The sequence below is a fragment of the Carassius auratus genome, chromosome 30 (genome assembly GCF_003368295.1).
Source record: "Carassius auratus strain Wakin chromosome 30, ASM336829v1, whole genome shotgun sequence".
Classification (NCBI taxonomy): Eukaryota; Metazoa; Chordata; class Actinopteri; order Cypriniformes; family Cyprinidae; genus Carassius; species Carassius auratus.
In genome coordinates this window covers 1,337,103-1,361,548 of record NC_039272.1, presented here as the reverse complement: position 1 = coordinate 1,361,548, position 24,446 = coordinate 1,337,103, and the positions used below count along the sequence as shown (strand labels likewise).

The 24,446-nt window shown below is 39.5% G+C and overlaps 1 pseudogene; it reads right to left on the bottom strand.

Moving 5' to 3' along the window:
• The window catches only part of LOC113048764 (autism susceptibility gene 2 protein homolog), a 246,532-nt pseudogene that overhangs the window by 10,319 nt on the left and 211,767 nt on the right, over positions 1–24,446 (bottom strand).

Here is a 24,446-nt window from a genome sequence, read left to right as displayed (position 1 = left end):
AAAGCCCCTTATATAGTGTTGTTTCTACAGAAGCCTGTCGTCTTAGGTCTCAGCTGATGGTAATAAAAGTGGATAAACCCTGTGTGTGTGTTACTTTGAACAGCAGCAGTGCTTGAACCACAGCCCACTCATGGTACAGACTTCATACTCCAACAGATCAACAGGCATAAGCTGCTTTTATCCTGCATTATATGAATGTGTGGTGATAATTAGCTTAAATCAAATACATGAGGTTGCCCTGGCGGAGAAAATCGCTGATCTGGCTTCCCTGCGTGTTGCACTTCTGTGATCCTTCTGAGAGCCGCACGTCTGCTTTATGGTTAACACTTGCCGAGTAAATATAGCAAAGGTTTATAGTGGCCCATAAAAAAACATTGCTTCATAATTCACAGCTCCTGTCAGAGCTTTATAACAAACAGCTTTGGCAAATCAAGGCTCAATATTACATCTGTAAACAATTAAATCTTTATATAAGAAACGCTAGGAGGAAGGGAAAAAAGAAAACAAGACAGACATTATATGAAGTGTTATATCAACATGAAACGCAATTTGCTACCCACTTTAAAGGTAGTTTTCCTTTATCAGGATTTTTTTTTTTTTGGGGGGGGGGACATACATCAATGAATCATGCACAATAAGAACAGAAACATGTATAAAGGAAGCACACTGGGTTATTTCTGGTTTCATGTTGACTTTAAAAATGACTTTTATACTGTTTTCTATTAATCCCAGTAGACAACAACACTGCTTCCTATATGCAAAAGCTCTTAAACCAAGCAGAAATGTTTTAGAAATCAAGCATCAGCACACCTGTCAGTAGAAAACATCATATTTAAATCACATGGTGTTGAAGGAAATTCAACAATAGCTGTTCAGCAAATAAGATTTGTATCTCGTAAAACATTTGAGGAAGGTGTGGAGGTGTGTTTGTGATTCAGCACCAGAGATAAGATGCATAACCAACATTTTCATCGCTATTTCAGTCCTTCAGTTTCTGATGACGAAACAGTTCTGTAACCCACAAGAATCCGGACAGCGAGCTACAAAACATATGGCATGTTTTAAGCTAGATTTCAATCTTTGCAGATGGTAATCTATGATTCAGAAATGCTTGACTTTTCATCTAGCACTCTTGACATAATATCTTTCGGATTGGTTGACAGCGGCGATAGTATGCAGATAAGACATTCTTGTTCCTGTCTGAACACGTTTCAGAGATCTGAATGCATTTCATATGGCTAGCTGACTTTGAGGAGCTTAATTTATCTGATTACAGGCTGCCAAAGTTTTCTTCTAATAGCCGCTTTGCACACGGAAGCAATTACGCTTTATCAAAACAGCCCCGTTGATGTCATGACTTTCATCTGCAGTGAGGTCATTATGTTTCGACCGCAAGCTTTGAATGCATCACACAGAATGAGTTCTGTCTGTACCTCAGTCACGCCATAAGACCCTGCCTGCCTCCTGTTTTTCTCAAACAGCCCCCAGCACTCAGAAACATCCCCATTCTGCTCATATGAAAGCAATAAAACATCTGTGGCTCGCACTATTAAAGCGCAATGAGTACGGCATGTCAACATGACAGCAAAAAGGGTTTTTATTAGGGGAAGAGCTACACTATTTGTGGTTGTCATGGGACAGTAGTTTATCTTGTTAGGATGATGGGTATCTGCTATGTCACTGCTATAAAACTATTTTAACCCCATGGCCTCTGTTTAAGATCTGGCATGGTTTAAGATAAGCCTTAAGTCTCTGTAGTGGGTTGTAAACACTATATATATATATATTCACTATTATATAACAGCTCCAGTATCACCACCCTGCATCATATTTGCTGAATAAAATACATTGCTTGTTTCTTAATAATTGTGGAATGCTGATTCCTAAAATAATGTCTGTTCTGCTCTACCACGTCATGCTTTCTCACAAAATATGAAGTGCATTTTGTGACTTTTTGCTTTTTACAGCCATTTATAAGGTTCAGTTCTTTTTTTTACATGTATGAAAAATTTCAAAGACGTTATGTTATGCATAATCTTTTATGCCTAATTTCAAGTTTCAGAATTATGGCCAGTTATGAAAAAAAAGAAGCAAATTTAACTTTAAACTTGTGTTTATGTAAAGTTCTTTGCCATTAAAGGGACTATATGAACATATTTTAAGTTAAATGATACATTCTGAATACTTGTATTCTCATTAAAAAGCTATTTAATTGTGCATTAAAGCTTCCAAAAATCTGTATGTAATGTATTTTTAATATATTTTTGAACTCAGCATCATCAAATTATGCAATTTTAGGGCTTTCCTAATTTTTTTTTTTTAAGATGCAGGGTGTTATGATGTGACTGGATGTGGTTTCAAATAGGCCGCCAGTGTGTGTTACAGTTAAATGTAACCGGTTTAGCTTTTCTTGGAACTATTTCTGTCAACTGTGATAGAGGTTGATTAAATAACTGGCCATATTGCATCTAAAATATACGTCACTCGTGTTGCTCGTCTGAATATCAGCAAAACCCTGATGTGGCCGTGCTTATATTCAGTACGACAGCATGAATGCACGTGTCATTTCCTGTTAAAACAGGACGGGTGCATTGAAGGGGCTTGTTTTTAATAGGTCGGAGTATTTTAAGGGGGAATAGGGAGGTAGGAAGGGAGTAAAATCTATCTGTTTTTACTTATCCTCACATTTCTGGCTGGGGTACGCACCATGGGAGGTGCAGTGGGCGGCCCAATGATGGCTGCCGGGGGCAGACTGGCAGGGAAGGGCGTGAAGGTGTGCTGATGCGTGTGTTGGTGCTGGTGCATATGCTGATGTTGGTGAAACTCGGCCCGGAGGAGCGACACAGGGCCCAACGGCGACCCTGTGGCCCCCGGCGCCGGCCCCCGACCTCGCTCCGAGCTCTGAACCAGGAAGCGGTTGTTCAGCTCCTGCCGCAGAAGATCATGCTCTGCAAGAAAGGAGAGCGAAGGGGAAAAAGGCGGGAAAGGGGGGAGATGGGGAAGACACGGGAGGGAAAAGAAAAAAAAAGGCACGGGCGGCCAGTGAGTTTTCACAACAGTGGTAGGAAGAAGCGAAAGAGGGTAGTCACCTGGCTTTCTCTGTTTCTCCAATTCAAGGTGTGAGGGTTTTCTACGTGAGGACTCATTGGTGGAGGTAAGAGAGTTGCCTGTGACAATGTGCCAATCAGAATCCCCGAATGAGGCTGGCAATACATGATTGGTTGGTTGAAAGATATCAAGAGGCTGGTATCTAAAGACAAGAGAGAACCAATAGTCACCTCAGCAGAAAACACACACACACTTGAGCCGACAAACATAATCTCTTATACGGCCTTAAAGGGATCGTTCACCCCAAAATGAAAATTACCCTCATTTTGTTCCAAACCTGAATGACTTGATCTCTTCTGTGGAAAACAATCAAAAATATTTTCAATGCACTGACTTATATTGCATGGATTAATTTTAAAAAATGATTATAAAAGAAGAAACAAATGCATACAGGTTTGCATACAAAATTTTCATTTTGGGGCAAACTCTCCCTTTGAGACCCTTCTTAAAATTTAAGGAACTCTTTAAGCGCTTGCTTGATGCTTAAAAAAGACATTAATATATAGTTTTAGTTTGTTTCTAGTGTTCAAAAACAGTACTTTTAGTACTTCTGCAATGACTTAAGCCATGTGTTTACCAAATGTTTACACCATAAAGGTTAGCTGAATGTATAAACCTGCTATTTTTTTTTATTAAATGTATTTTTATACTTGACTTGTTTACTTGTTTAGATTTAGATCAGCATATAGCTTTTAAAAATGCCTGGAACTGTAAATTAAAAAAAAAATACACTTACCGCATAAAGAAAGGCTGAGATGAAGAGGACCGGTATAATTTTCATCTAACATTTTGCATTTAGTGTAAATTGTTTCAAAATCTGATTTAACTGTCAAAGGTAAAATAACTTTATTTTACTGCTGAAGTGTCCTTCCCAGACACAGGATCCATATATTAGAAATAAACAGTACAGCTGAAATCCTTTTTTTATATTACAGGCATTAAATTCAGTAGAAAAATTGGCCAACTGGATATAAGTCAAATATTTCATATGCTGACCTCTGATGTGTGCCCCATTTCGCCTCACTCTTGAAATATCTTGAAAAAAAATGCAATTCAAGAGCAATGCTGTTGTTACTGAATACTTTATCCATAAAGCTCTTTAACAAGGGTTATTTGTCAACAAACAGAGCAATTTATGCTTTACACCATGAAATTTAAAGCACAGGAACTGTAGCATAGGTCCATACATTTGTGGGAACAAAATTAGCACTAGCACTACATAAAATATGATTATTTAAAACAGGATGAATTCTGATGAACAAACTATGTATATAATCACGTACTCTCATTTCGATCATACACTCATCCTTTAGGTCTAAGTTAAAAATTGTATACCCTTAAAGCACTTACAGACTAGAGAAAGCTGCAAAGGAGCATTTTAAGGATAAAAACCGGGTAAAAACTGGACCCTCGATTCTTATTGGTCAAGGAAAGTTAATGTCGAAGTGCAAGTTAAGATTTTTACATCTTTCACACATTCGATTTGCAGCTGTTTCTGGTGTAATGAAATCTCTAGCATGTACGCACCCTTATGCAAGTTATATATTTGAATTAATTTGTCATATTACAGAACTGAAGAACCTATTGCCCAAAATATAATCTAATCTCATATTAACTCCTACATAAACAGTTCAAATCTCAATGAAGGGGTTCTCACCTGGATAGGGTGGTCCGGCAGGGTGTCCTGGCACCACCAGGCTGTTGGTCGGTAAGGTGGGCGGAGGAGGCAGTGTAGCAGGGTTGGCGAACATGGCCGGATGGCTGGAGAGGTGAGAGGGCGAGTGAAGGGAGTAGTGGGAGGACGGCAGACCGGTGAAGGAGAGAGGAAGAGGAGGAGCAGGAGACGGGAGACCGCTGATGTGATGAGAGGAGTGAGGCAGGTGGTGTTTTGGAGGAAGCGTGGAAGGGCTGTTGCTGTGATTAGAAGGAAAGACAGTATATGAGAAACGATAGTGATATTAGCGCAGCTTATAAACTTACAGCAGTCCATCTTCAGATTTTATTACAAATTTAAATGTGTTTTTGTTGTGAGAAAAACAGTAAATAGAATAACTGCAATCAAGAGTTTGTGATAACTGGCAGTGAGTCTTTCAGATCACTGTGGAGGAATTTCGGCCCACGCTTCTTTGCAGAATTGTTTTAATTAAGAAATCATGTTTAAGGTAATGCCACAGCATCTCAATCGGATTTAAGTCCAGACTTTGATTTGGCCACTCCGAAACCTTAATTTAGTTTTTCTTGAGCCATTCAGAGGTGGACTTGATGGTGTGTTTGCATAATGTTTTTGCCCAGTCTCTTTATTGTTGAATCAAGAACACTGATCTCAGTTGAGGCGAGTGAGGCTTGCAATTCTTTAGATGTTGTTCTGGGTTATTTTATGACCTCCTTAAGTCGTCGTTGCACAAAAAAATACATTTTGGTAGGCTGGACAATCCTGGGAAGGTTCACCACTGTTCAAAGTTTTCTCCATTTGTGGATAATGGCTCTGACCGTGGTTTGTTGGAGTCCCAAATACTTAGAAATGGCTTTATAACCATTTCCAGACTGATACATGTCAACTATTTTGTTTCTCATCTGTTCCTGAACTTCTTTAGATCATGACATGATGTGTTGCTCTTTAAGCATGCTTCACTTTGTCAGACAGCTTCTATTTAAGTGATTTCTTGATTCAACAGATCTAGCAGAATTCAGGCCTAGGTATGGTTAATAAAATTTAACTCCGCTTTCTAAAATAATGTGATTATTCACAGTACTTTCATGTTTTAACAGGAGGGGGCAATCCAGGTAGGTTTGGACAGCTTTTTCCGTTAATAAATCATCATCATTTAAAAACTTAATTTTTGTAATTACTTGCATTATCCTTGTGTAATTTTAAAATTAGTTTGATGATCTGAATCTGACAAATGTGAAGTGTGACAAATAAATATATATACACACACACACAGGTTTTGTAAAATAAAAAAGTTTCTAACCTGATGTCGTAAAGACTGCTGTACGGTGAAGGATGATGATGGTGACTGATGATTGGCTGGCTGCGGTGAGATGGGGGCGGGATTCTGTGCTCCAGTGAATGTGATTGGTTCCTCAGGAGGGAAGGGGTGGGGTTAGGTGACACAGAATCCTTCTTGATAGCGAGAGGGTTCGAGGAGAGCGGGTGCAGTCTAGACGCCGGGGCTGCCGCCGCAGCAGGGGCAGGGGACCCCGTAGGGGGCGACGCTGGAGTCGGACTTGAGATCGGCGGGACAAACGAAACGTCGTTACTCTGTTCCTGGCTACGCTGAAGGCCAGACACTTTGGTCGAGCTGGAAGTTTTGGACCCGAGATTCTCATTCGTTGGCGTAACTAGAAACAAAGAGAGACACAAAGAGAGTTTAAAATCTGTATGTGTATTTATTTAGTTTCTGTATTTAATTCAGATGTCAAATTCAGTGTAGATGCTTTTATTGATATACAGTAGCTGGGGGGCAAATGCCTCAGGTATTTAAAAATAAATCCAGTTCTTCAATTGTAAAACCAAGTCACACCACAGGATAGTGAAAGTGCCACAGGTTTTTTTTTTGCTCATATGCATGGGAGCATCTCAAATCAAATGCACTTGTAGTTTGGCACAGCTGTTGACATGTATCCTATAGTTTGGGATTGGTTTGCTATTCCATCCATTAGGTTGCAGCAAGGTGAACATAAACCAGCTGATATGCCTTCTTCACCCACTGTGCATGACGCTGGCATACACCAAGACACCAAACGCATCCACATCTGACTGACTGTCTTCCTCTCTGCGCCTCATCTTTCTTATCTCCCCTTTATCGTTTCATCCCAGGTTTCTTTTATTTCTGTGTTTCTTTCTCTCTCCATGGGTTTTATGAAGTGTTTAATCAGGTCATTTTCATGCTTGACTATAATCAGATGATCCAATTTTCTGCAAGCAATCCAGTCAGAATGAATAAATCAGAGCTAATTAAAGTTAAATGCCGTTCCCATTCATAGATTTACAGAGCACACAGTCTGCCATGAAATAATTATGTTTCAATTGTGCTGTGAAAAGGGATCATGCACCCTTTATACTGGCCTTTCAGAGTCCTCCCCCTTGCTCTCTCTTTCACAAGATATTTCCAGGGATTTCGGTAACACTGCCAGAGTCTTTGTACAGAGGAACTTCTGTTTTTGCTCAGTTAATCTGAGCACAGTGCAAGTAAAATAGTAAAATACTCAAGAGTTCAAAAAATGATGGTGCATCATAAAGTCCATCTATATATATATCCAGACTCAATCCAATAGCTTGTGTCCACACAAACACAAATGTGTATATAAATGTACATTTAATAACTCATCTACATCTTAAAATTATTATATTACCAGTAAGTCAATCTGCTCTCTAGGTATCAGTATTAACAAACCCATTTCAGTCGACAAATGAATGTAATCAAAAACTGTAAGGGACCGCAAAGATTGAGAATCTACCAAGTAAAAAAGTCCATACTGATCAACCACTTACAGAATTTTAATATTAGCCAATTATTCCATATCATCTTAAAATAAAAAAGCACTCAATTGGCATACACCTGTTTCACCAATCACAAATGCCTATTTAATTGCCAACAGTGCTAGAAAAGAACACAGAAGGGAAAGACGGAGAGTAGAGAGTAATTTAAGACAATATCTTCCACAGGCCACTAATTAGCACATTTAATGCAGTCCTCATTCCTACTTGCTTAGTGCAACCTCAAACAAAGACTTTGAAAGCCTGCAGTACACATACTCTCTCCCAGGCCATTAAAACCTCAGACCGGAGCTCCTAATGGAATATCTGCGCTGTATTAATATAGCACTTAATCATTAATGGACACCAATAATTGATGTTTAAAAACGCTAGCTTGAGTTCTTGACATATTTCTCCCCTGCCGAATGTGACGCATCTCCTAAATAAGCCCAAACAGAACGAGTACTTACAAAGAAAATTGTCTTTTTAAGCGCGTAGGTGGTAGAGCTTGTCTGCTTTTGCAGCTCTGGGTTGGCTTTTGAAGGTTTTATTCTGGGAACGGCAGTTGTTAGGATTAGTAGGGCAGAGTTTCGTGCAAGATTAGCGCGAAATGAGAACTTCTACCCAATCGCTGGGAAAGGTCTGAACAGATGCACTCATGGATAACCTCGTCTTGCTTGCCTTTTCCTACAAAGCACAGAAGAAATCCGTCGCCCGTTGGTGATGTTGCCTTGGAAACCAGTCTCCGAGGCATGTTTGTGTGGTAAAAGCGGACAGTGGTAGTCAGGCTCCTCAGTTAGCGGTCCGAGGCACTTTAGGCACTCTTAATGATGATTCTAATGGGCCATAATGGCAGCCAGCAGGCAGGACAAGACATACAAGCTTGACTTCTTTCTCATTAAAAAAAGTGCCCTGTGAATGTCTCTGCTCATCTGGATGCCTGCTGTACGTAACGAAGGGCCTTCTTCCCTGTCTGGAATGTGGCCGTAATTATTTTGCACAAACTGTGACACAGTGTGATGTCACGCTGCTGCCAGTGGCGGTGCATGTCTAAGCACGGACGAGGTTGTCACCTGCGAAATTCTTGTCAATTTTTGGTTGCGGTAAATTGTTAACATGTCAGCCTCACTGTAGACACATCAGAATATGGATAGGGCAAGTTGCCACATTAAAGATGTACGGCTTTCAATTTTCTCAAAACATTTCATATTGGGACTGTTGGTCCTGAAATTCTGCCTTAGGAATCTTTTAATGAGAAGACAGTGCCAAATAAACTTGTAACTCCTTTGACTTTCGTTTCTGACAACTGACAGGCCTCAAGGCAGAAATATTTCTTCGGAGGTAAACAAGACCTCATTATCCAACACCAAGGTCAGTGATAGATTTACTGTGCCCAGTAACAACAGAAGCTCACAACACACCAACTTCAGTGTAAATGGAGTAGATTCTTACTGCTTACCCATTAAAACATTGCCACTGTGATTTTAGGGTCTTGGATTGGTGCAACAGGCAAAAATCATCATTTTGATTGCTTGATTATGAAAAGTTAAACCAAAACTATTTCTAACAAGTTTCACAATTTCATATTTCATAACCATAATGGTACATTCATAGATTGCCTTATGCAAACACCCTGGGGTGCAGACACAAGTCAGTCGTGTTCATGCAACACCAGAATACTAATGTAATAGGATGTTGTCACTCTGACGGTCGTGAGAAAAAGAGGGTGAAGAAATATGGCCAGGTGTTTGTTCAAATAAGAAAAGTAATGCTAAGTAGTGTTGGTAACTATTTCAATAATTTAACAAGGACTTCTTGTTAATCCTTGCTATGCCATTTTATGCCTTACAGTGCTGTGAAGCTTCAAACAGAAGAGCATTTGTAACATAGAACAGGCAACAGAAGAGGTTGAGTGAAATCACAGCAGAGCTATTAGACACACAGACAAGAGCGCCCACAGATTTGTGGAGGTCAAAGGTCGCATTCTGAGGAGGGAGTGGCACTCCCTTGGGATGTGTTGGCATCCCTGTTCACCAGATGACACTTCAGCAGACTATTGATCTATCTTCTCCCCCTACTGCTTCTCTCATGGGACTCTGACCTCAACACGTGCCGAATGCTGTAGAAACCACTAGCACTGTCTGTAGGGGTGTGCATACTTATGACGGATGGTTCTAGCAGAGGCAGGGTGACCCCAGCATCGCCCCACAGCTGTCCCACTAAAATATCCTTGACCTCTGACCTCATTTCAGGCTCAGAGAGCAGTCTTGGAACATCTGGAGAGATGTCGTACTATAGCCATCACACACACACACACACACTGACATGAAGGAAGTGTAGACAGATGGCTGTAGCTTCCAGATAAAATTCTTTCCAGGGTTCTGAAAAAGTGTCTCATATGTGACTTTTGTAATCTGCTTATGATCAACAATTGTGTAACTAATAGCGAGGAAATTAATTTAATGCAACTTTAATCATCAGGACATAACATACAGGCACACACAACTTCCTTTTAGGAAGGTCCCATGTGGATTATTTTCTTTTTTTTGTATTTTTTTTTCATGTTTCCTGAGGTGTACTCATATTGTTTTTAAGATTTTTACATTTAAAATTTAGAAATAAAAGGCATTTTTATACCCTGATTTTAGCCCTCTGGCTTGAATGCTCTTTTTGAAGGGGCGTGTCTGCTGTGAGACTCAGAGTAAAAGACATCTGTTGTGATTGGCTGACATCTTTGCATTAGAAATGCGTATTACATGTGGAACCCCTCTCAAATACTTTTACTACGTTGTTTTTTTTTATTATTATAACTGTCGAGATTAACGAATCGTGGAAGTGTTGATTATTGCATTATTTTTTAGATCTTTTCCAATCACATGAAAGGCTGCAGTGATGGGCATTGAGTAGACAGAGTCTGTTTATCGCGTGAATGCAGTGATCTTGTCATTGCAATGCGTTTTTTCTCACAAAATGCTTTCACCACAACTAACAGCAAACACAATATCGACAAGAATACAATAAGAGCTTCGTTTTGCAGCATAACAGCATCCTTCATTATAACAGCAGTTTGGGCAAGTGTGCGTGTGCAGATATTCTCGCGATGTGTGATTGACAGTTCCGAACTAAAAGGGAGCGTTCTTTGATCGCTCTCCGTAGTTAAATCACAATTTAAATAACAGATTCGTTTCATGCTGCGCTACTAAGAGAAACAACGTGAAGTTGATCGTTTAGTCACTGGCTTATTCACTGATGCATAAACCGTATTAAACGATTAGAAAAAGTCTGTGTGAACTTGAATAATTTAATAAATATCATAAAAGTCTGTTTGTAACGCCTGTGCTGACATAGCGACTGAAATAAATGTAAAAAATAAGCAGAATAAATTTTCTCAAAATTCCCGGGTCGGACAAAGCAGAGAAAGGGGAGGTAACCTTTCCCCATATGACGTAATAAGGGGAAGATTCTAGCTCTGTTTTCTTAAATGCAGAGCAGGACACCCAGGGCTTGGTTTACACCTATCAAAATTTCTAGACACTGGGGAACCATATACAGGCAAGAGAAACTCATATTAATGTTAAAAAACCTCATAAAGTGAAATTTCATGCCATGGGACCTTTAAGTTAGTACATATTTCGCTAGTATGAAATTGCAGGGATGTAATGGCACAACATCATAACTGTGCCTTGGAGGGCTGGGTATCATTTAGAATTGAATTTGACCACACCTTTTACATTTAATTTTCGGAAAACAACAAACATGACTCAATCCTAATTTGAAATTACACTCCAAAAAAAAAAACAACAACAAAAAAAAAACATTTGTATACTTTTTATAATGATTTTTCACAGGTGTTTTCCCCAGTATTTAAGCAGAAAAGGTATTGTGTTTCATATGAGCACAAAGCATACACACATGCATACTTTTAATATACACAACATCATCAACACATTATTTTTACCATAACGCTCGAGACACAGTAATCCTAATGTTGCACACTATGAACTGCGACGCAGCAGTGTCTATTTCCAGACTATTAAGCCCCCCACCCCCCTTACAACAATATTCTCAACCGTCTCCTGTTGCACATGCAAATGGAAGATTAAGGATTTACGTCTTAGTCTGTCTCGTTTTTATATGTAATAAAAACAGCTCATATGCAAACAAGGTCTTAAGATAAGGCAGCAGGGGATGCAAATTCTCTCAAATGACCAGGGGCCTCTGATGCTTATTGCAAATACTCACACACCACGCTGCCTTCTGCCGAGAGAACTCAAGCCTAACGCTGCACATTGTGAGTTCATTTCCCTTGCAAACCCTGTGGTATCTCTCTCCATCAACACTGTGTGCCAAAAAATAAACATTAATACTCATGCACAAAAACAGAAATAAAACCTCAGGTAACAAACTAAAAGCTGCCTCCAGCTGATGAAGTCAACAAACAGAATAAGACACAGGAATTTATCTCCCGAACAGGTGCTGCGTGGAGAGCTGTCATCTTTTCACAGATTAGCGGCATCCAGACAGGAAATTCTCTCCTCTTTACCAGTCAAATCCACTGGGATCTGCATTTCATTGTGCCAACAAAAGAACAGAGAATGCCAAAACATCTAAATCACAACTGGGCGGGTTCCTCTAGCTGATGAAAGAGATTTTAGCTTCAGATATGTTGATAATAAGCCTGAATATTGTCAAAATGTGATAAATTAATTTATGTAGAAAAACACCATCTAGGGATGGTCCAATATATTGGTGACCAAATTGGCATTTAGATTACATTTTTTTCTTTATAGATAATATTTTAGTAGCATGACTTCTATTGTACATTAAAATATGTTTTTTTTTTTTCTAATTTCACATGATAATACATGATAAATTATTAAATATGTATTTATATAAATGTATATGCATATTTTATAATGAAAACATGTCATGACTTGCACAAAAATAATGTATCCGGATTTCCACAAAAATATAAAGCAATAAAAACTTTATTAATAGCCAACTACCAATACTAATTGAGCACCAAAACAACACATTTCTGAATTATCATAAGACACTGAAAACTGGAGTAATTTTAATGGTAAATTCCACCATAACAGGAATAAATGACACTTTAAAATATGTTACAATATAATTCTTCTAATGGTAATTTTTACTATATTTTTCAAAAAATATTTCAAATCAAGACAGCCTTTGTGAGCATGAGGAAAGAAAATCCAAAATGAGATCAGTAGATATTAAATGTAAAACAAAAAAATATTTGCATGTAGGTCACACTCTTTACAGTGACATATGTTTTGCTTTTAGCATTATATGCAGTTACCATTTCACAGTACTGTTGTATAAGCTGCCCTACAAATGCATAAAAGCATACTCTAAGACAAGTTTAGTTGAAGCTCCTCTAAATCCATCCCTACTGAGAAAACAGACAAGCTAAAGCAGCCTGTGTGTTTCAATTCAATTTAAGGGCCAATGACAGCTGGTGCGAAGACATCGGTCCTCTATTTCCATCTATGTTCGGGACAGGGCAAGGTGGCACCAGAGCACTTCGGGTGTTAAGCTGCAACATGTTGGCTGGTGAAGCCCACACAGAAAATCTGTGAGTGCCTACTGTTCATTTCAGAGATCTGGAAGCTTTCCACGCCCTCCATGAACCACTGCTTCCCCATGCTGGGAACAGACTCACACAGTGCCCATATGCCTCAGACGGCATATGCCATCCTGTTTCATGCCATGCGTGATTACTGATGGACAGAATGAAGACGGGATGGATTCGTTTAAGGTTATTAGCTAAAAATTAGGAACATTGACTTGAGGAACAAACATGATGTCAGATTAACTTATTTATATTCGACTTTCACAGCTACGAAAAATGGCTCCATTGAGCCCATAGAAACTATTTAATGGTAAAAAACATTGTTCACCCAAAAATGAAAACCTCATGTTCTAAGCCTGTATAAATTATAAATTAGAAACTGCTGGTCACTCTCTTCAACGCAATTGAAATAAATGTAAAGTTAGGCTTCAAAATGTATCATAAAGGTAGTCCATATGAATTCTGAAGCTTTGTGTGTGAACAACAAACTGAAATGGTTATATAAAAATCAAAAACTCTAGCTCTCATTTCTGATTTGTGACCAGACCATTTGGAGTCAAATCTTTTCAATGAACGATTGCGTCGAAATGATCCATTTATTATTCAAACTGTATTAAGTCACTAACATCACAAACCAATTGTGCATCCATTGTAAAGTACAAGTTCATATTCATTATAGCTAAAAAAGAAAAAGAAAAGAAAAAAAGAGCATGTTTTCATGTTTCCTCCATTTTCTGCTCTGTGGAAACAACAAGGTGAGCAAATAACAACAGCACTGCTTTCTGGATAAAAAAACATTATATTCCTTTAAAAGTACGCAGTACTTCTTAAACATTGGGTTTTAAGACAGCGCTGAAAAATACAAGCTCTTCACTAATGTGGCTGGGCATTTCCAAGCGTCCCAGATTGTTTGTGTGGTACCACGTTGTGCCCAAACGGCTCATCATTTCATTAATTAGCTTGAGCTGCACGGTTGGCAAACGCAGCAGGCACGGCGGCAGCTGTCTGGATTGATTAGAGAAGAGAACCCAGCGCTGCAATTATCTAGATGACTGCAGACAATGGCTGTCTGCTCTAATAAAGATTCGTCTTACGGCTCAGCAGGGTGTTGGAATCGGTCGAGACTCAAGTCGTATGCAGGCCAATACAACAGACAAATTTCGATTCCTCGACCTTTGACATTGGGAAGAAAAGCTGAAATATGAGAAGCACCCATAAATGGCCACATAGTCAGTTCATTATCCGATTAACCTTAAAGCAGGGATTGGATTAGATCCTTCGAAAAACTGGGAAATTGTAACCATTATGAGCCAATAATATTACAAACGTAAAAACCACACAAATATCATCAGATAACCAATATGGCACCAGCACAATGTGCATCCCCACTCACCACAATGGTATAACTCCCAGCGACATTCCTTTTAGGAAGAGCACAAGGACTGAAGACTAGAACATCAGCCGTCATTCTGGAACATTCTGGAATGGCAGCCCATTCTCTCTCAGGTTCGCCGGCTCTGGTTTCTTCTCAGCCTCGCTTCACAGGGCAGCACCAGGCTCAATAATCCCACCTTAGCATGTCAGCTTTATTTAGCTGCATAATGCCCTTACAAATCCAACAATACCTCTTTGTTACCCTGCAGGAGAGCATCCTCTATTAGCAATGCCAGCTGCTTTTCTCCTGATTTACAGGCTGCAGAGAAAAGGAGGAGAGCTGAAACGGGAGGAGAAAAGCAAATGGAAAAAGAAAACAGGCTAAACAACATGGGCAAAAGCCATTTGGGGTAGTGAGCATTTTGCCATGGGAGAGCAGAAATAAAGGTGTTCTCTAACAATGCTGTCAGGCATGAACCTGTTTCAGACCCGCATGACATATAATATCATCTTTCAGCGAGTAACTGATTACTTTTCAGTGGAAGAGGAAACGGATGAATGGGAATCATTCAACGGCCCAAGTAGCATAACATGGGGCTGAAAGAGCTCTTGTGCTTTCTTGCCCACCTCTTTACGTACCTGGAACGGTCTCTCCCATCACTGCGAACTCGCAGGAACAATCCCAGTTTGACAGGCCTTCTTCTACTCGTCACACCTGACTTCTTGTTTTGACGTCGTGGCCATAGTGGCAAGGTGGTGTAAAGGCATACTGTCAATATTTTCATTGGGATAATGTTCCCTCAAGTGCTTTTTCACTTAACTGCTTCCAGTAAGAGAAAAGAGCATTGGACGGAAAGCGATTTGCTTGGTTGGCGTCCACGCTTGCACGCACGCCTCACAAGAAGGTGCACATGTCGACGACCGTATGCATGTTTTTCCCCAAATGTCTTATGATTTTTCTTTCTTTCCTAATGACTCGCCTTGTGACTTTATTATGAAGTAATTCAGCCATCTCAAGGCGAAGGATATCTCGACATCTTCACGCCAAATTAAACTGGATAATCGGCTTTAAGCAGAGCTGATTGTATCTTTCATAGTGTGACTTTATGGATAAAGCGTATTATGAAAGAACATGACATGAACACAGGTCAAGTAACAGTCAGACCAACGGTTTGATCAGACCTACACACAGATAAAAGATTGTATGGATTGTTTCTATCCATTCCTGGAATATTTCAGCATAAAAGATTTGCACTCTTCCACCAAAATCCTTCACATATGCTTGAAGAGCATTACGTCCCATTGAAGACCATACAGGGCATGTTTTACTGTGTTGTTTTTATGAATGCCTGAAGATTGTACAATATTCTGCAGAAAATATACACTGGAAAAGTTTTTTATTTTACTGAAGGGAAATGACCCCAAACAAAACAATCTTATTAATCAATCTAAACTTATTTTCAGGTAGCCTGGGGACTAGCATCTGCCAAAAATAAAAAAGCTTCTGTATTTAACAGGCCAAAAAAATGACCATGAAACGCCAGTATTTTGAAAAGAGGAGGTCTGCCTTTTTTTAAATGCATCACTTCTGTATGACACTGTTTTAAGAGGCGACACCTGAGAGTTTACAATAGCCAAGCGTGTTCTTTCATGTAGACAGGGACTAAATTACAGCTCTGAGACCCTCTTGCTGCAACTCCTCAGGTGGGTTTGACACTGGGATAAAGACATGGGATAAGGTTGCAGGGAAATATCAGGTTAGCAAACACACGCCTTTTAGGCGCTTTCAATCATGCAAGAAAGGCACAAAACAATGGGGTGAGGTATGCAAGTGTCAGTTTAGTTTCTTAACAGAAGCACTGCAGACAGAAATATTGAGGTAAAATAAATATGATAGTGTTTTTCAACAAACTAGGGTCAAACATTTGTAAGAGTATAATGTATGACCGTACACAAAAATACAGCATGACCAGTACAGTCAGACTGACAAATAAATTATGTTCTTTAAATCATAAAAAAGTAATCGTTTCTAAATCTGAAAAATCTTTCACAGCTTCTAATACATTTTTACTAGATGCTCATGTAATAAGATACACATTCAGAAAAGTTTTACACAGATTAGTTCGACACTGAACACTGCAGCCATGCTCGTTTGCATCAAATTAAATATGGCGTCTTCTCTGACCAGGGTTTAGGATGTATGAGCCTAAGCTGAACCCATCTGTATAGACTTTAAGCAGTACAGGGAAGTAATAAAGGCAGTTTGAAGGGGAAAAGAAGGTTTTGGAGGTGTGCCAGTAAAACTAATGGAGACAGGCCCTCTGTCCTGACCTCCAGCACCGCTCAGGGGAACCCGCTCAAACATGCATGTCTCCTCTAATTTCCTGTTACAGCTCTTTCACACACACACACACACACACACACACACACACACACACACACACACACACACACACACACACACTTTCAAAAGTACATATTTCTTTAATTTCAGACCACGAGTGCAACTTCTTAAAAGGTTTACATGTGAAAACAAATGCATGCATCTAGAATCCAGCTTCTTGCATTAATGGGGCACACAAAGCACATAATAAATGGTTCTAACTAAAAATGGAGTACATGAGCAAGTGTTTCTTAATGTTTAGGCAGAATGCAGGAGGTGTAGCTTTTCAAAGACTGCTGTCCATGACTATACTAAACCCAACCTTTTAAGTAGAGGTGCATCTGCGTTTCCTACAGAAGTGTTTAAGTGCTAATAGGGCAGCTAAAAGCCTCCCAGAAGAGAAGAATTATAAATGGAGACCCAGGTGGTTCATTCTTGCTGAAAAAGCTTTGGGCCACACTAATGTTCTCACTGCTCCTGGTTCAAATTCAGGCTGTTAGTAAAAGAAAATCCATAGCCTCGGGTGAATAATAAAGCACCTCAGCTGCCCATGTAGACGTCAACCAAAACTGTGTTCTGTGACATGCTTTCAATTTACTTGCAATCATACTTCAAGAGAAGACATCTAAAATCATGATCCAACACCCTCTTCAATGCTACAGGGGATCATACCTGAGCAGAATGCATTGATCTTAGATATCTTGGGTTAATGTGTAAATATATATATATATATATATATATATATATATATATATATATATATATATATATATATCGTGTCCAATCCAACAAAGAAAATGCATTGAGTTCATGTAAACATCAAAGATTATTCAGGAAAATCCAATTTAATTCCTGGATTTTATGGAATTATGTATTTAAAGTATAAAATTAAAATGAGTTGAAATTCAAAGAAAGCCAAATGCATTATTTTTGTTGAGTGTCTTTAAATTCTTCCTTCTGATACTTCAATTTAAATTCCAATTGAATTTATCATGACCAGTTTAACTCAAAACCCTGGTTATACATAAACAAAACTATTTATGTCATGTTTTATGTCATGTGTTTAGACTATGGGTTAGTTTCTCAGAATAGTATAAATACAATGGGGCAGACACTATGTTTGGAAACCGGTTTGAATTCAAATGACATATAAATAATAAAGGAAACGATGTTGGTGATGCTAGTTGTTCAGAATTTCAACTCCACCTTTAAGATAACATTACAAAACTCACGAGTACTCCAATGGTTGTAACGCACAAAAGCAGGACTTGTTCTGTACCTACTCATCATTTCCACATCTATTGCCACCGTGGCCCTTCATGCCCCCTCGCACCAAGAAAAGGCAGCTAGGTCTACCTCTAAATGGCTCTTCATAGTCGAGATCCACTCCTGGGACCCTCTTATCCGGTCTCTCCCAAGCGAGGCAACACATCAGCGGGGTTCAGCGTCCCACTCTTCCGCTGCTCTCCAGCGTGGTGCTAAAATAACAGCCACTCTATGTCTGAATAGTGCCACTGGAGAGAAAGGCTGTTAAGAGGCATATCCCTTGTTCGGCGCAAGGGGGAACAGATGCCTGTTTGATTAATAGAAGACCACACAGACTGGGATTTATAAATTTGTTCTTTCCTTCTCTTTTCATCGCCAAGAGTCTCACGTGGAGCGGTATTTGCGCCTTAGCGTAGCTTGAAACGATTAATGACCGTCTGAATGTACAATAAGAAACATCTCTCGCTGAAGTGCATCCCTCTCTGGTTTTCTACCATGTGCTGATTTCAGGGCTAATTAGCTTAACCTCACAAACCGTCTCTCTGAGCTGCAAGACTTCAGCGTGATGAATGCAGATGGAATAACGGAGTTACCTAAACGTACTAAAGCATGTGTTTTGTACTTAGCGTGAGCGCCAAATATGTATAGCATTGATATAGGGCAACAAAATCTGAATAACACTTCTTGCATGACATACAGCAACCATCTCAAAGTCCTTTGAACTCCATTGGTTCATTGTTCCTGGTCATGGAATTCGGTTCACTTGACCTCCTCCTTACGCCCGGCCACAGAATCACGGTCTTTATAAGATTCTTCTGAAACGGTTCCCGTAATGTCGAATCCATTACAAGCATTCGCAATATCCATCCAGTCTAGCAATCCGTCTCTGCCAGTGACTGAACATTATCCAAGCTTCATGTTTGGCCACAAGCAACAACCATCTGGCTTTGGTAGCGAGTATAACAACGTCCTCTGCAAATAGCATTGATTTCAAATGCAGGACACAATGAAAAAAAAAAAATGCTAAAAATCTCATCCTGGCATCTCCTTCAAACGGGCGATAAAGAGCCAAGCGTACATATTTGATATTCACTGCCAATTCTGATAAAAACATACTCTCTCTCTCTCTTTTAAACAAATGCAGCTACCCTGCAGCTAGACTGATGGTTATCCCAGCTCTAGCGGGAATGATCACACTGGGGATAGTTAAACGAGCTCCAGCAATCAACTCCTGAAAGAAACTGGCCATTAGCTGGCCAACGAGTGCTAAAATTACCCTGCGCAAATGCAGCCAGACCCCTTAGAAGGCCTGACCTCAACTTTACAAGCTGCTCTGCTCGCTGTAGGGCTTCTAGATCATCTCAAGAGCGTTGTTCCATCACCGTCTGTTCCCAGGGCGGCCGTGGCACTGGGTAAGGATGGTTTTAACAGGCTTAGCCCAGGGAAAGCTTACTGAGAGGTGAAAGACGTTTACTTGAAGCCTGCCCAACTGTGGAACAATGGCTTCTCTTATGTTGGCTGTAGCAGGGTCGGCGGCAGCTCAGCTTTCTACACGAGCACCAAATGTTATTATTCAAGGACTGAGGTCTTGTAAATCTTTTGAAAACATGTCCAGTTAAGATCCGGGTTAAGATTTGTGTGCATTATGAAGTTACTTTCATAAGCACATTTTCCCTAAAAAGTCTAATTACCATAATGCAGCTGGATGTTTTACCAGTTATTCTCAATGGGGATTCCTCACATTATTGTAATTAAATCATTTAATGATCTAAATAAGTATAAATTAAAAGTAGTACAACCAATACAATGATGAGCATAAAACTATGAAAAAAAATGTATGTGTCAAAATTATAGCAATAGAGTATACATGTGACCCTGGACCACAAAACCAGTCATAAGGGTCAATTTCTCAAAACTGAGATTTATACATCATCTGAAAGCTGAGTAAATAAGCTTTACTTTGATGGATGGCTTGTTAGGATAGGAGGACAATATTTGGGTGAACTATTTGAAAATCTAAAATCTGAGGGTGCAAAAAAATTACAAATACTGAGAAAATCGCCTTTATCAAATGAAGTCCTTAGCAATGCAAATTACTAATCAAAAATTAAGTTTTTAATATAATATATAATACAAAATATCTTCATGGAACGTGATCTTTACTTAATATCCTGAAGATTTTCACCCATACAATGTTTTTTTTTTTTTGCCTTTTGCTAAAAATATACCCCAGTACTTTAAGACTGTTTTTTTTTTTTTTTGTCCAGAGTCACATATTTATTGAATAAATTATATATATAAATAGAAAAATGCAACTTCCATAAGAGACTTAAAAAATAAAACTTAGAAAATAAATTATTCCAAACTTTTGTGTGGTGATATTCATTATTTTGGTCACACAGCATGTCTCAATAAAGGTCTTAATTTTCTGATTATTAATAGTTAGTAAAGTAATCCTGCAGAATGTGCGCTTTAAGTACTACTAAACCGCCACTATAATAATAGGCATGCTAATAAGCAACTACATAATAGTAAGAATTGGTCCTATACTAAAGTGTTTAAAAAATTGCGTTAAAAATATGTATGGGGTACTTGACGATTACAAAAAAATAAGTTTTTTTTTTTTTTTTTTTTGGGTGAGATACGGTCCATGCATGTGTTTGCAAACTATTAAATCTTCTATACACTGTTCACTTTTTGCAAAACTCTCAGCCAAGGTAGTTATATTGGCATTTGAAAGGTTATGTCTCATCAATTATGGTTTAGAATCTCTGCAAATAAGAGCTACACTAATATCAATACCCCATGCACAGTCAGCTTAAATGCACAGCAACTGATACTGCATTTCAGCAAATGGCCAGACGTCAACAAAATCTATACGCAATGTGCGATTGTTTGACCAAATTGAAACGAAATCAAAAGGGAAACGAACACATCGAGATGTAATATTATTTTCTGAAACACGTTAAGAAAAACAACTCCCGCCCGTTTAGATAATAGTTACGTCCATGGAAGTATAGCATGGCTCTAGTGCCTCTTCATATAAATAGAACATGACAACAGAATCATAATTTAAAACATCATAAATATGGAAAGGAAATTAAAATAATTTATGTAGCAGGATGGTCGACAGGGTATGTTTTTCTGTTTGCACAGAGCAAATTGATGGGTGAAGAGGAAGAGGAAGATAGCTTTAGTAATTGCTTTTTCTACCCCCGAAGCAGCTTCCTGCCTTTTATCAAAAAGGCAATCTCTGTCAGTAATGGCTCAATTAATAATTAAACACATGTTTTATCTGCTCCATGCTCCCGCTATTTATTTTCATCTTCCTGACAGGCAGAACTACACAAACAGGGTTAGCGCTATCAATAAAGAGGAACATTCGTAACACTCGCGTTCCAAAAATGAAAGGAAAATGCACACATGAGCCAGCTACCACAACAAAGGTCATACGTTCTTGAGATGGTGGGGAGAAATAATAAAAGTTGGAAATAATAAAGAGATATGAACGCCATTCTTCCATTCGAGCTGAAGTTGCATTTCTGTTTTAGAGCCAAGTGGGACCTAACAACATTTACAAAACACTCCAACTCTGAGAGAAATTTCCCTCGCCTGAAATGTTCAAATTAAATATATATACAAAGAGCTCCAGAGCATGGGTGCCTCATATTTCTGCAAATCAATTTACATACTTTACACATTGGTCAGACAGTAAGGTTCCTGTCTAACAAGCCATTATTGGACAGAATAAGTCGTAATATGGACCAGACCTTTGACTAAATGGAAATATGTGCGTAAACCAAGAGCTAAAGAGGCGGAGGAGGGAAAACAAGCATGAACAATCACCCAAACAAAGGACGAGCCTTCTGTGTTTATTAATATCAAATGACAAGCAGGGCTAAATGACTATAAAAGCTCGGACAAAACAGCTGGGAAACGTTTACACGCAATAACAGCTGGACAGGCTTTGTCAAACAAACACAAATCCAATTCCACCTGTACAAGCTACAGAAACCCTCACAATGACTGGTGGGTTTAATCTTAGCTGGTAATTTTGAAATATACGGCTGCTCTCACTGGTCCATTCCTGACCGTGACTCCACAATCTCTGCGCATCCACGATCTGACAGCTGCAAAGCTGATCAGCTGGTCAAGAGGTCAACTTCTATTCATTATTTAATGGGCAAGAGGCCACAAACACTGCAGCGCTAAGGTTAGCAATACATCAGCATTAACCTCGGCCGAGTAGAAGAGGTGCATACAAACACGCCACTCCCTCCCCCAATCCCTTGACCCCTACTGGCCTCCACTCATTTTTCCCTCCCTCTATCTTTCGCCCATGCAGGAGGGGAGAAATGTGAGTGCATTTTATATTCTGAAGGGATGAGAGGAGGCTGTGTGCGAAGGGGGGCTCCTCTGCTGAGGCGGAGCAGGGAGCAGACTTTTATTGACATGCAGCAAATAGCGGGTAGGAACAAAGGGCACTCAACGGCTATTGAATCGTGGGCCTGCAGACAGACTGCTTGATTAGCGATTCGACACGGAGACCCTGAGCCGTGTAGCATATAATGAGTGCTTTGAGAACGACCGTGCGGCTCCCAGGGGACAGCGGTGGAAGGGACGCAGGGAGGGGAAGGAGCATCCATCCCCTGCGGAATTGATTCGGCCAAATGCTATCAAGAAAAACCGAGTGTAACGTGTGACGAACAGACGTGGCTCTAAATCCAGAATTATATACGTTACGGTAATGGTATGGACTGTTAATATTATTCATAATAAATTTGTTTTCATGGGTTGGCGCGCAGGGAACGGTGAATTAACAGCGAAAAGTCTACGACCGATGCACTTTATCAATTTTATCTTGTGCGGTTGTGGCATTGGCTGTTACCCCCTGCTTTTTTGTTGCTTTCTCACTCTCTTTCTTTCTTTGTTCTACAGTCCTAATCCACTATGTGCGGGCCGGTGAGTTTAATGGAAACAATTTATTAAGTCCGGCTTAAAATGCCATCTGCTGTTAAGCCTTCCAAAGCCGCTAAGCTCTCAGTTTGGCCCGAAGCTGGCGGTGCTTCTCGCGTACAGTAATACGCTGTTTAAAATGAGCACAACGGGTCAAAATTAATCAGGATTAGCAAACCAGAAATCCACTTCACAAATGGCTTTCCACTACAATCTTCCTTTGCTATCCCAGCATGCCCCGAGTTTGCCTGACAGACCCCACACACAAAATGGGTGCGTCACCGCTTCACTGATGGGTAAAATGAAGGGAAAGAGACCAACCCCCCTTCCAACTACACTTGGAGTCTCTAACCTTATTGTTGAGCTGGCAGATGCTGCACACTGTTCTAGGATCAACAATCACCTTATATAGATGCATTAGTCGTACTGTAGCTCGGAAACCAAGCTTTACTTTATACGTGACAATGACTGACAGACAGATCAACATACAGATAATTAAAATCAGAGATAGAAAAACACATACTGTATCAACTTTTTCCACGATGCAAAAATGACAGGCTATACCAAATTATAGATAGACAGATAAAATGAACAAACAAACTTATTACAAAAGCTGGAATGAAAACTACAAATACAGCTAGAGCGATAGCTAGAATGATAGCTAGATAGAACGATGAGTTATGAGCATGAATTTGCTATGCCTTCATTCAGGGCAAAAAAAACCTGGCTCTATTAGATGGAGAGCAAGCCTCTACCAAAAGTTACTAAAAGCACAGTGATGGCGGTAATTATACAAGCTCACATTAGAACAAAACTAAACAGCTGTTAAGCTGATAAAAAAACTTGTATGTCACCACAGTACTTGACTGAGGCCACAAAATCAATCAAATCAAGCACCGGCGTGCACGAAAGCTGTTTACAGAAACAAAAGACACATGCATATTTGTGTAAGCTGCACCACATGCATGCCGAGGTATTTCCCTGTAATGCAATTCTCCAACACGAGATGTGAGCCAAGCGAGTGATCAGTCTGCCAGAATTTCTCCAGGGCAGACCAATTTGGGGATCAGTGTGGAGCGAGCTTTAGATTGGTCTCGGCGGACATACTGTAATGGGACACATATGCTCCTATACCCCCAAAATCTAGAATAACAGCCTGGAGGAATGGGTGCATTCCATGGAACAAAGTTTGGACAATCCACATTCAACAACGACAACAGGAGAACAAGGGTAATGATACTATACATTCCTTGCCAAACGATTTGGAAGCTAAAATCAGAAGA